The sequence below is a fragment of the Halichoerus grypus genome, chromosome 4, assembly GCF_964656455.1.
Source record: "Halichoerus grypus chromosome 4, mHalGry1.hap1.1, whole genome shotgun sequence".
Classification (NCBI taxonomy): Eukaryota; Metazoa; Chordata; class Mammalia; order Carnivora; family Phocidae; genus Halichoerus; species Halichoerus grypus.
This window is the reverse complement of record NC_135715.1, coordinates 141,633,237-141,644,574: the sequence shown is the minus strand read 5'-3', so window position 1 is coordinate 141,644,574 and position 11,338 is coordinate 141,633,237. Positions and strand designations below refer to the sequence as shown.

Here is an 11,338-nt window from a genome sequence, read left to right as displayed (position 1 = left end):
TTGCCTCCAAGTGCAATCCAAGGTGTTGACTTGGGCCCCTGTCCCTTTCCCCTTTACCTTAGACAGCTAGAGATACCAATACTTATCTGAGCTCAGTAGCAACCACACTGTTCCCAATTCTGAAGTGCAGGGCACTGGAACTGGGTGTTTTTCTCAAGGAAGGCTTTTGCCTCTGGAATTTCCTGCCTGTCCCAGTCTGCCAGAACCCCACCTTACTGACCGTCAGGGACTCATGAAAGACTTGTTTTCAGTGTAAGTTTCACCGATGGGAGGAGACCTTAAGGCCATAATTTTGTAAAAGATAACTTAAGCAATTATCATAGCTCATGATATGTGGGTTCTAATGATTTAAGCTTGGTGCTTGCTTTCTGTATATAGCAGTTTCAAATAGGGAACAGTTTTAAGAATAAACATACCTATAAGTAAGTGTCTGTCCTTAGTCATGAGTCAATGAGAATGCATACCTGGATATGAAGATATTTAGAATTCTAAATATATAAAAACTATCTGTCGGATTGATGCTCCTTCTCCTGCTGGTAGCTCAGGTGTGCTGGTCCTTGCAATAACCCTAAATTCCAAGGTGGGTAATAAACACAACCTGCTCCTTTAGAAAGCTCTAGGATGCTGTGCGTGTGCTTGTCAAATCTCAAACCCACCCTGGAGAGCAGCACCGGCTTTGGCTGGACGCTAAGATATTTACTCTGGACGATTATGCCAAGACATTAACAGCTGCGGGCTTAATTATTGATGGAGTTAGTGTCAATCATCTGAGAAGAAAACCAAAGAATAATATTTTAAAATCACTTGTTAAAAAAAAAAAAATCTCTGCTCTATAGCACAGCTCTCTTGTCATTTATTACTCTTGAACTTCTCCAGCCAAAGAAGTAATCTCATAAAACTGCTCTTCTAAAATTATTTTTCCTTGCCCCTTAAATGTTTTCTTTCCAAGCGCTCTCCCTTTCAGAACCCAGCACCTTGGCTGTTTGCACTACTTTCAGCAGATGCCCCACATCGGGGTAACCGATGGCATGTTTTAGTCTTGAAAACTTAAATAAACACGGAAAGAAATCCAGAGGAGCAGAAGCCCCCCACCCGCAAGCCCTTCCGATCCGCGGCGCGGCTGCGATGCTTTCCGCGCTGCGGGCCTTCCCGGCTCCGCCAAAAATGCTCAGGCTGCTCAGTGTGGTCTTCGAGCCGAGAGCTGGTCAAAGAGGAAAAACAAATAGTTGGTCTGACGATCTCCAAGAAGAGAGTTTCACTCTGGCTTGTCTAATATTTGACAGATCCGCCCCACCACGCCGCTTGGCATCCGGGTTTCGGGACCTCGGCCGTTGCCAAGAATTCTTGCAGGGGCTGGAGCCCCGAGGCCGAGGACCGCGCGGAGCCCCGGTCGGGACGGAGCCTCCTCTCCCTCGCAGTGCGCGCACGCCTGGAAAGGCGGGATTTATAGGCAGCGATGCTGCGGGAGACTCTGCAGTGGCAACGGGCCCCCGAACGGTCCCGCCTCATTCGCCCTAGTGTGTGTGCCTCGCAAGTGCCTGCCTGGTAAACCCTCACCAGCTTCGGCGCGCGGCGGTGGCGTCGGCGGGTCCAAACCCCGGGGTCGTGAGCCGGGCCAGAGGGCCGGGCGCGCCCCGCGGGCTCCAGGCACACGCCCCTCACCTGGGCGAGGCAGGGCGCGCAGGCGCTCAGCGCTGGGGCCGCCGCCGGGAGCCTCAGCCCGGCGCCCGCCAGAGTTGGACAGTTTCGGGGCCGCGCCGGGCCGAGCTGTCCCCGGCGCCGCCGCCGCCGCCGCCCCGGGCTGCAATAGATAGCGGGAGAGCGTCTGCGCGGAGCCCCAGCGCAGACCCGGCGGGACCGCCGCAGCCGCCGGAGCGCGAGCAACAGCTTCCCGGCTGGAGGAGCCACTGCCCCACGCGCCAGCGGCCGGCGCGCCGAGGTAAGCTCCGGGCGCCCAGCCCAGCACAGCCCGGCGCCCCTGGGACCCGCGCCGCCTTCCCGCCCCAGCCCGCCCGCCTCCTCCGGGCGCGAGCCGGCCCGGGGGCGCGCCGCTCGAGGGAATGGCCGGGAGCCCCCTCCCACTGGAGTTTGCACTTTGTCCGGCGGTCCCACTTGTAGAGGAGGATGCGGAGCCGCCGCTTGCCCGGGCTGTGGCGTGAGGCTCCTGTGAGCCCCTGGAGTTAGGAGTAGGTCGTGGAAGCCAAAGGAGAGAAGGAGTCCCCAGTGTGGGCTCCGGGGCTCCGATTCCCAAGGACGGAGGGGAGGATGGAAAAGGGAAGAGGACAAGGAGAGTGCCACTCTGTGGTTAGTCGCAGTGCCTCCGTCACCTGAGCTGGGAAGTTTGGGGCTGGGCGTCTCTCTCTTCATTACAGGGAAATGGGTAGTTTGGGGAGATGTGGGAGGAAGATAGGAGTCGAAACTTGGGGTTCTGAGAGAGTTCTGCAGCTGAAAGAAGGGGAAATGGGGGCGGTGAGGCAGAAAGAAGGTCCCCAAAGTTTGCACTTACTGGGAGCCTGGGGTGGGGGCGGGGGCGCTGGGTGAAGGTGTCAGTGCGAGATGGGAGGACACTGTGGGACTGCGGAAGGGACAAGGCGAAGGGGAGGGGGAGGACCATCTGCTTCGCCACTGTTATTTGCGGGGGCCCGTGGGGGAAGAAGGGAGAACTGGCAGGACGATGCTTCCCCAGGCTCTGGAGGACAAACAGTTTTTATGGTGAACCTGGATGGGGGAGTGTTGTAGTCCTTCAAGGAAAATAAATTGCCATCAAGCCCTTGGCCCCCATGAGTACAAAATAAACACAGTTTTAGAATGCTCTCAGAAGTTCTTGGGTTAGGAAACGTCATCTTCATTTTATTTTCATACAGAGATGTGGTTTGCATTTCTCCCTGGTTTTGCTTTGCTCAGGAGCATCACACCAAGGTGAATGCAAACTTTGTTAAGATGTAGCAAACAATGCTCAAATAGAAGAAATAAAACATTCGTGTTATGTAGGGTCCAGCCTCAAGCTTGGAGACCGGCAGCTTCAGAACAATGCATGAAGCCGTAGAAAATGCATTTATCAAATTAAAAAGAAGGCTTTTCATAAAGTCAATAAGCTACATCTCAGATAAAGTTAAAGGTTTTGGCTTGAAAGCACTCCCTTAAATATTTCAGGATCCTATTTCACCGGTTTTCATAGTCCTTTCATCTTATTTTGATGCCATCTGTGCATTGAGAATGTGCTGCCCCTTCCCTGTAATAGATGAATGCCCTTAGAATGCAAATGCTGCATTGGAATTCTCTTGTTACTTGAGGCTCTTAAGGTGGGAAAAAAAAATGTTTATTTACTCAGAAGTGTTGGTTGTAGTTCAGATTCTCTATCCCCATAAATCAAATATTTGTGGATTTATAAATCACACTGCTACTCATTTCCAAAAGTGATTTGAGGAAGCTTGGAAAGAAAACCACAAATCAAATAGCTATTCTTGTAGATCTCCTTGACCTCTCTTGGATGCATTTGTAGTAAAATGCTTTTGAGAAGGTGAATTCTCCTAACAAAGGAAAAATTACTGCCCTCCCTGGAATGTTTTGCAGCATAATTCCTTATGTACTTCATTTGCATTATATTATTTTACATTACGTAAGAAAGGATGTCTTTATAGAAGTTTAACCAGTAAGCAGCATCTATATTGAAGAAAAGTACGTGGATATTTTATAGCATTTTACCAAATACACAGATTCACAGAGCAAAAAGAGAATGAACTTAACGTATCCTTCTTGAACTGAGGCAGAAAGGAAACCAAGGGAGGTGTCTCTTCTGCCATCAAACCAGAGAAGGAACTGTCATTAGTACTTGTCACCCAAACATGGCCAATTAGAGAGACCTGTCAGCAGTTAGAGGATAACTTTACCAAGTGTTAACTATTATATGAGGATTTATAAAAGTATACCAGGTGTTCTCAGCGCTCTTTTCCTCAGGTTAATGACCTGGCTCAGTGAGAAAAAAAAAAAAATGCAGGTAAACAAACACACCTCCAAAATGTGAAATGTCTACGGAGAATAATGCTGTGTGGAGCTCCCACCATGGAAGAGATAAGAGTCTTAAAGCCCTCAACTGCCTCCCGTTACTTTAGATTTTTTTTTTCTTCCAGCTGAATTTGAAGATAGCATTGCATGATTTTTAATAGCAACAATTTATGTTAAAAAATATGAACAATTAGTTTACTTCTCACAGGAGTAATTGCTTCATTTATGAAAATCTTTGCTCACAGAAGTAAAGGGCAAAATTGGCTTTCTGCTGTTCCTATAAGATCCTGTGTCTTCCAGGATCTAAAGGACAATGAGCATGTTTGTCCCAGTTTCCCACTGCTTTTTACTTCTGGGTTTTTATTGTAACACCCCCCCCATTTCACCATCTCTATTTTACCATCTCCCCCAGTCCTGTCTCTTCCTGTGTGTCTCAATATTGCCTTTTCATCCTACCTTTGCTTTTTCATTTTTTTTTCTGCAGTTTTCTCTTGATCCTTTTTGCTTTATAGATCTCCTTTTTGCAGGTTACTTTTTATTCAGTGATGTTCTTTTATTAGTGCTAGATTATTTTCCCAAAGTGGTATTCCTATCTCTGCTTTCCCTCCTAAATTTTATATTGACAATTTGAATCTGCGAGATGCCTCTGTATTCCTCTCAAGTGCCTTAAACAGGTTTAAACTCTAATCAACATCTTTCTTCTTACATGAAAAGAGGTGGTTCTGTCAATTTCTGTTTTCTCTCAGTCACCCAGGACCTTCCCAATATCACTGCTTCCCAAATATAATTCACAGATTAGTCCCATGGACCCCATCTCTACCTGATGTCTCATGATACCTGCTTCTCCACCTTTTTATTCCCATAGGGACTGTCTTTCTTCAGACTCTTAACTCTTTCTAGACAGTACCCTGATGTCTTCCTGACTAGTTTCCCAGATCCAGTCTCTCTCATTTCCAATCCATTTTATACTTGGTTTGCAGAATAAGCTTCTTAAAGCAGAGCCAAGCTCAGTCACTGGCTAATAAACTTTTCCCCAGTGCCCTACCAAATAACATATAAACCTCATCTCTGACATTTTAAGACCCTTTGCAGTCCAGGCCAAAAGTGGCTCTACCTTTTTACTTTGATCTCATAGATTCACTCCTTCACTCCATTCATTCATTCCTTCTATGAATATTTGAGTGCCTGCCGCATGCCAGGCAGGGCTGTAGGTGATACTGTTAGAAGTGCCTTGTGTGGTAGCTCAATGCTATGCTGCACATTTTATTTTCCAGTGGTGGAATCCACGGTGAAAATATAATCTTATGGGTCCCAGCAACCCCACTGACCTCCCATCCCTACCCTTAGTAGTCATCACAGAGTCCTGAGTCTCCTTGAAACAGTTTGAGAACACTGCTGTAGGCAGAAGGCAGTGTTCCCTCCACACACAGCAGGCTTCTGAGTTCTGCATCTTTGCTTATGCTGTTCCCTCTGCCTAGACTAGGCCCTCCCATTTCCCATAACTCATTTCTACCCTGCCAGGGAGTCAGTGCAGTGGCTCCGTGCGTCTCGGAACCCCAGCTTCTGCTCCTCCAAACCCTGTAGCACTTCGCGTGGCCCCTTGGAGCACAGGGGCATTGTCTCCCTTATGTATATGTGCTTTCTGCATTCTCCCCTGAGGGCGCCCCGCTGACCATGCCTCACCTCAGGCCTTCATTTCCTGAAATACCCAGATGAGGGCCTGGCAGATCGTGGGACATCAACACGCAATTTTTTTTTTTTTTAAAGATTTTATTTATTTATTTGACAGAGACAGAGACAGCGAGAGCAGGAACACAAGCAGGGGGAGTGGGAGAGGGAGAAGCAGGCTTCCTGCCGGGCAGGGTGCCTGATGTGGGACTCGATCCCAGGACCCTGGGATCATGACCTGAGCCGAAGGCAGACGCTTAACGACTGAGCCACCCAGGCGCCCCATCAACACGTAATTTAATTAGACTGAATTCTACCTAATTCTTTAGTCCCGCCTTCTGCCTGTGATAGCTACTTGTTTTCACAATTCAGTCTGGCTCTTACAGTAGAGCTGGTGCTTCTCGAATGTGAATATGTATCTAAATTGTGAGGAGATCTTATTAAAGTTCAGAGTCTGGTTTAGCAGGCCTGGAATGGGGCCAAAGGTACTGCTTTGCTGAGTTCCCAGCTGATGTTGAAACAGCTGATCCTTGAACTTGAGCAAGGTAGTAGATGATATTTCACAGTTTGGGGAGTTTCTGGCAGCCCCTGCCTCTCTATCTGGTGATTTTCCTCCAGTTAGTGTTTGTTTCCATATTACTTTCTATTCTGAAAGTATTTTAGGCCTGCACGTGCTTCCCAAACCCGGGATGGAAGATGTGGTGATGCCCTTGAATTTTTTCCTTATTTTGCTGATACAGGGTTGCAATGGCTAGTTCTCCCTCTTGTATTTTTCTCTGGCCAGTTTTATTTCTTTGTTGTATATTACTTCTTATTTTCCCATTATATTCGGATTGTGGTTGTTCTCCTTGCTCACTCTGCTTTGATTCTTTTTCTTTCCTGTGTTCTCTCTGGTTCTTAAAATTCTCTTCAGATGCCTTGGCCGACTCCCTGCCCCCACTGTTTTCCTGTTGCTTCCAAAATTTTTCTGTGAAAGGAGCCCTGAGATAGGGGGCTGGAGACTCCAGTTCTCATTCTGCCTTTACTGTGAGCATGAGACATTGGGCAAAACTGTTTCTTTCTGGTCTCTTCACTTGTGGATGGAGGTTGTGGATTACACAACCCCCTGGGTCTCCTTCAGCACTGGGACGACCATGCGTGAGATCTTCGCAGGGGGCAGAAGGAGCAGCTTGGGGGAGGAAAGAAGGATCCTGTGGTGATTGTGGTGCTGCTCTGTGCCCTCATCTAATGTTTCTGTTCTAGATAAACAATTTGAACTTTTGTTCTTGCACCACTCAGAGACTCATGTTTCTTAAGGAAAAAAAAACAACAACTATACCTTGGCATTTGCAAATCCAGTTGTTTTCAACCCTGGGTTCACACTAAAATCAATTCATGAGCTTACAAAAATAGTGATGTTTTTAGCTCATTTCAAGGGAATGATTTAATTTATCCATATTTTTGAAATCTCCCCAAGTGATTCTAATTTCCAGCCTGGGTGGAGAACTGCAGTATCTGGTGTGTAAATTCAGCGTAGAATGATGGTTACGGCACAGCATTGTGCTGGGTCAAACCCTGGCTTTGCTACTCACCAACTTGGAGAGCTTCGGGAGGTTACTTCGCTTCTTGCGGCCTCCGTTTCTTTGTCTGTGAAATGGGTTGACTTGGCTATTGTGATGATAGATGAGAGCCATCAGTGGAATACTGTGCATATTGTGGTTGTTGAAGAAACAGTAGTGGCTGTTTATCCTGATAATCATACCATTACAATTTAAATCCACTAAATTACTTAAGGGTCATTTCGTCTTAGAGCTAACACTCTCCTCACCCTTATCCAGTTTCAAGATATTCCGCATAGTATAAACACTTTGAGAAGAAATTTATGAGCATATTTTTCAGAAGTCAGTGAAAAAATACAGAAGAGGGCATATATATTAATAAAAACCAATCACCCTTTTATTTTTGATCCATTTGGTACCACATCAACTGTATGATCTCATAAATAGCAGAGATAGATTAAAACACATATAAACTGATACAGAAAGGTGACCAGGCTTTCATACCTACGTCATGAAAAATGACTTTGCTCTTTAATAAAGACAGTTCTATCATCAACAAATAGGGTAGAAATTCATTTTATTTTGGAAATAAATATAAATATGTTAGGCGTTTACATTTCTGAGTTTATAATGGGAAATGGAATTAAAAAGCACACACAGAGAGATATCCTGTCCTATGCAGGCCAAAGCTAAATCAACTTTTTCTTCTCTTTTTTCGCTGAGATTCTGGAATAGCCATTATGCTATAATGCTATCATCATATCAGCAAAGCAAAAATTGGATAAATGGATATAACCCATGTTAACTGAGGACCCACATCCCTTTTTTTTTCCCTGTATACATCTGAAAACAAGTAAAAGGGTGCTCAGTAATTCCAGTGGGCCGGTTTAGGTACCTCCTGGGGAATGTGCTGATGAACTTTGTATGGAAAAGAAAGACTCCTGGGGACTGCTTCTCACCTTTTTCTCTTAGAATAAAATGTTTCATTTCTGCATTATTTACTTTTTGATCAGGAAAAGTATTTTCCAATTAAACCGATTAAACTTTTTTAAAGTTTGTTTTCCATATTGTGACGTGTACTTTTTAAATAACACAACTAAGAAGATACTATGACATTTTAAAAAGAACCTTTGAGCTACAACTAAGAAAAGGTCCATTGTGAGGGATGTTTAGCTAATTCTTTTTTCAATCTTTGCTTAATATACTTGTGTTAAAATTGTGTCAAATTCTACAGAGAGCTGTGATTTTTAATGTGTATTGGTTAAAGTGGTCAGTCTGATGGTTAGTCCATTATGTAAGGTTTTCAGAGTCTAGAGGCCTGGATTCTTGGTCAGCTTATACTGGTTGCAAACCAAGGTTCAGATTCTGATTAATCTCAGGCTTAACAGATTGCTATTTCTGCGAAGTATGAGTTAAGGATATAAAAATGACTATTCAGTCTTTAGGGTGAAAAGGAGGGCTCTTTGTGCAAAATCCTTATTGATAAATTGGAGAAATGAGATCAGAGAATCTAGAGTGTTTAAAATTTGAGCCTAAGGAAATTAGACATTACAAATAAGGAAAGAAAAGTTCTAGTGGTACTAACACTAACATTTAAACTTCACATAGCAATTATATAGACCCTGTGATGTCCTTAGAGTTGATATATTAGAGGTGGGAAAACTCTACCTCACAGACTTAGAAATAGAGGTATTACCTTATATTTTACCTAAAATATAATGCTGAAAGTAAGAATACAAAGCACAAAATGCCATTGTTTGTATATAAAAAACACACTTGTATATAAATATAGGCGTTTTGATTTTATGTATATAAATATTTTTATTTTAATGAATTGGTCATTGTACACGGTCTTACATGATATCTGGAAATGCTGATGATTATATTTAATCATTACCTGCACGTTACACATCTCATTACCTGCATATGTTATACTATCGGAGATGGAAAGAAATATAGCCTAATGGTAGAATTCTGAATCCAGAAACCTCTGGAGTCAGACTTTGTGGATGTAAATTTCAGCTCTTCCACTTATTAGCTGTGTAACTTTGACCAAGTTACTCAACCTCTCTGGGCCTTAGTTTCCCAAGTTTAAGAACAATGAGAGAAATTTTCATGGGATTGTCAGAAAAAACAAGTACACATAACATACTTAACAAAGTTCTTAGGACTTTCAAAGTCTAGTACTCATAAAGGTAGCCATTATTATACATTATACAGTTAAATAATTTATATCAAATACCTCACAGATACATTGATTTCTTTGCCAAGAGAATTTGTGCAACTCTAAGTTTTGTAACTTGAGTTTGAAACTTACTCTGTATTTTTCAAATATATATTATTTTCTCCTCTATCTTTCCTTGTTTACTTTAGGAGAACAATGAAATGAAAGAGAGAATACAGGTGTGGAATTGTAAGCCCTACAAGGGCTCTAGACAATTTGTAACCATGCGAAGCACAGATGGATTTTTAATAACAAAATATATAAATCAGGCTGTATGATTTTTGAAAAGACCAGATGGCTTAAGATGTAGCTTCCGCATGAATGTACTTCCTGAACATGTATAAACCTGGAATGTTTGGAAGTGATCCAAATCAGAGTAGTCTGGGTATAGGAGCCGGCTCGTGGAACCAGGGTCCGTGACCAGAGTGGACTCATTTAAGGACAGTCTCTTCTCGGGCATTTGAATTGTAGGGAATCCTCCTGGGTCCACAGGCATTTATTTTAACACCTGCATTGGATTTTCCAAGTTGGAATTTAGACAACAAAATAATTAGCAAAACAAACAAACAAAACAACCCCAAAACCCACAAAAAAAACCAAAAAACAAAGAAACCATAATTGGTAGGGCGCCTGGGTGGCTCAGTTGGTTAAGCGACTGCCTTCGGCTCAGGTCATGATCCTGGAGTCCCTGGATCGAGTCCCGCATCGGGCTCCCTGCTCGGCAGGGGGTCTGCTTCTCCCTCTGACCCTCCCCCCTCTCATGTGCTTGCTCTCTCTCATTCTCTCTCTCTCAAATAAATAAATAAAAAATCTTTAAAAAAAAAAAACAAACCATAATTGGTAAACTATATGCAGGATTACCAAAGAATTTAAGTCCATATATATATATATATATATATATATATGTATGTATATATATATATACCTTCTTAACTACATGTATGGTTGTATGGTTCTTTTTTTTAAATTTTATTTTATTGTGTTATGTTAATCACCATACATTACATCATTAGTTTTTGATGAGTGTTCCATGATTCATTATTTGCGTATAACACCCAGTGCTCCATGCAATACGTGCCCTCTTTAATACCCATCACCAGGCTAACCCATCCCCCCACCGCCCTCCCCTCTAGAACCCTCAGTTTGTTTCTCAGAGTCCATAGTCTCTCATGGTTTGTCTCCCACTCCGATTCCCACCCCCTTCATTTTTCCCTTCCTATATGTATGGTTCTTAATGGTCAGTCTCATTTCCACAGCAATAAAATCAAGACTCAGAATGTGGAAGGTAAAATCTTAGTCTTGTTCTTTTGCATAACCTTCTCTTTGTGTCTCATGCTTGTGGTCCTAGGCTGATCTTAAAAATGTCTCTAGCACAGTGATTCTTGGACTTTACATGTAAAGGAATCCTTAGAGGGCTTGCAAAAAATGCAGATTTCTGTAATTCACCCTTGAAGTTTTCTGACTCACCAGGCTTGAGGCAGGACCCACTAATCTAAATATTTTATCAAAATATTTTGTAAGTATCCCAGTTGATTCACAGACAAACTTAGTCTAGTTCCCTAGATTAACACTTGCTCTCAACTCGGGACGCATATCAGAGTTACTGTGGTTCTTAGTAAAAGTCCAGTTGAACAGGCCAAGCTCAGTTCCTCTATGATGCATTAACCACAGGGCACTCCTTCCTTAAGCTGCTCTGAGTCACCCATGTGGAGCCCTGTCAGGTGCAAAACAAGGCTGTGTTCTCTCATTGACTACCCAGTGGCCTTCAGCCACAGGTTTTAGTACACCATGGTTCTCCATAACAATGGGGACCACTGGCCACCTGCCTCAGTATCCCTGTGAGCTCACTTGGGATATTCAGATTCCAGGGCCCAAACCTAACTCTACAAAAAAAAAAAAAAAA

At 43.6% G+C, this 11,338-nt stretch overlaps 1 protein-coding gene across 2 annotated transcripts in view; it reads left to right on the top strand.

Moving 5' to 3' along the window:
* Positions 1-1,148: 1,148 nt before the first annotated feature.
* Positions 1,149-11,338, top strand: part of ZNF385B (zinc finger protein 385B) — a 386,162-nt gene continuing 375,972 nt past the window's right edge. Inside the window, exon 1 of one of the 2 annotated variants that reach the window (XM_078071048.1) lies at positions 1,149-1,939. The gene's annotated coding sequence lies outside the window, so the exon portion shown is untranslated. The remainder of the gene's footprint in view (positions 1,940-11,338) is intronic. The other variant, XM_036071535.2, reaches the window with a different exon arrangement.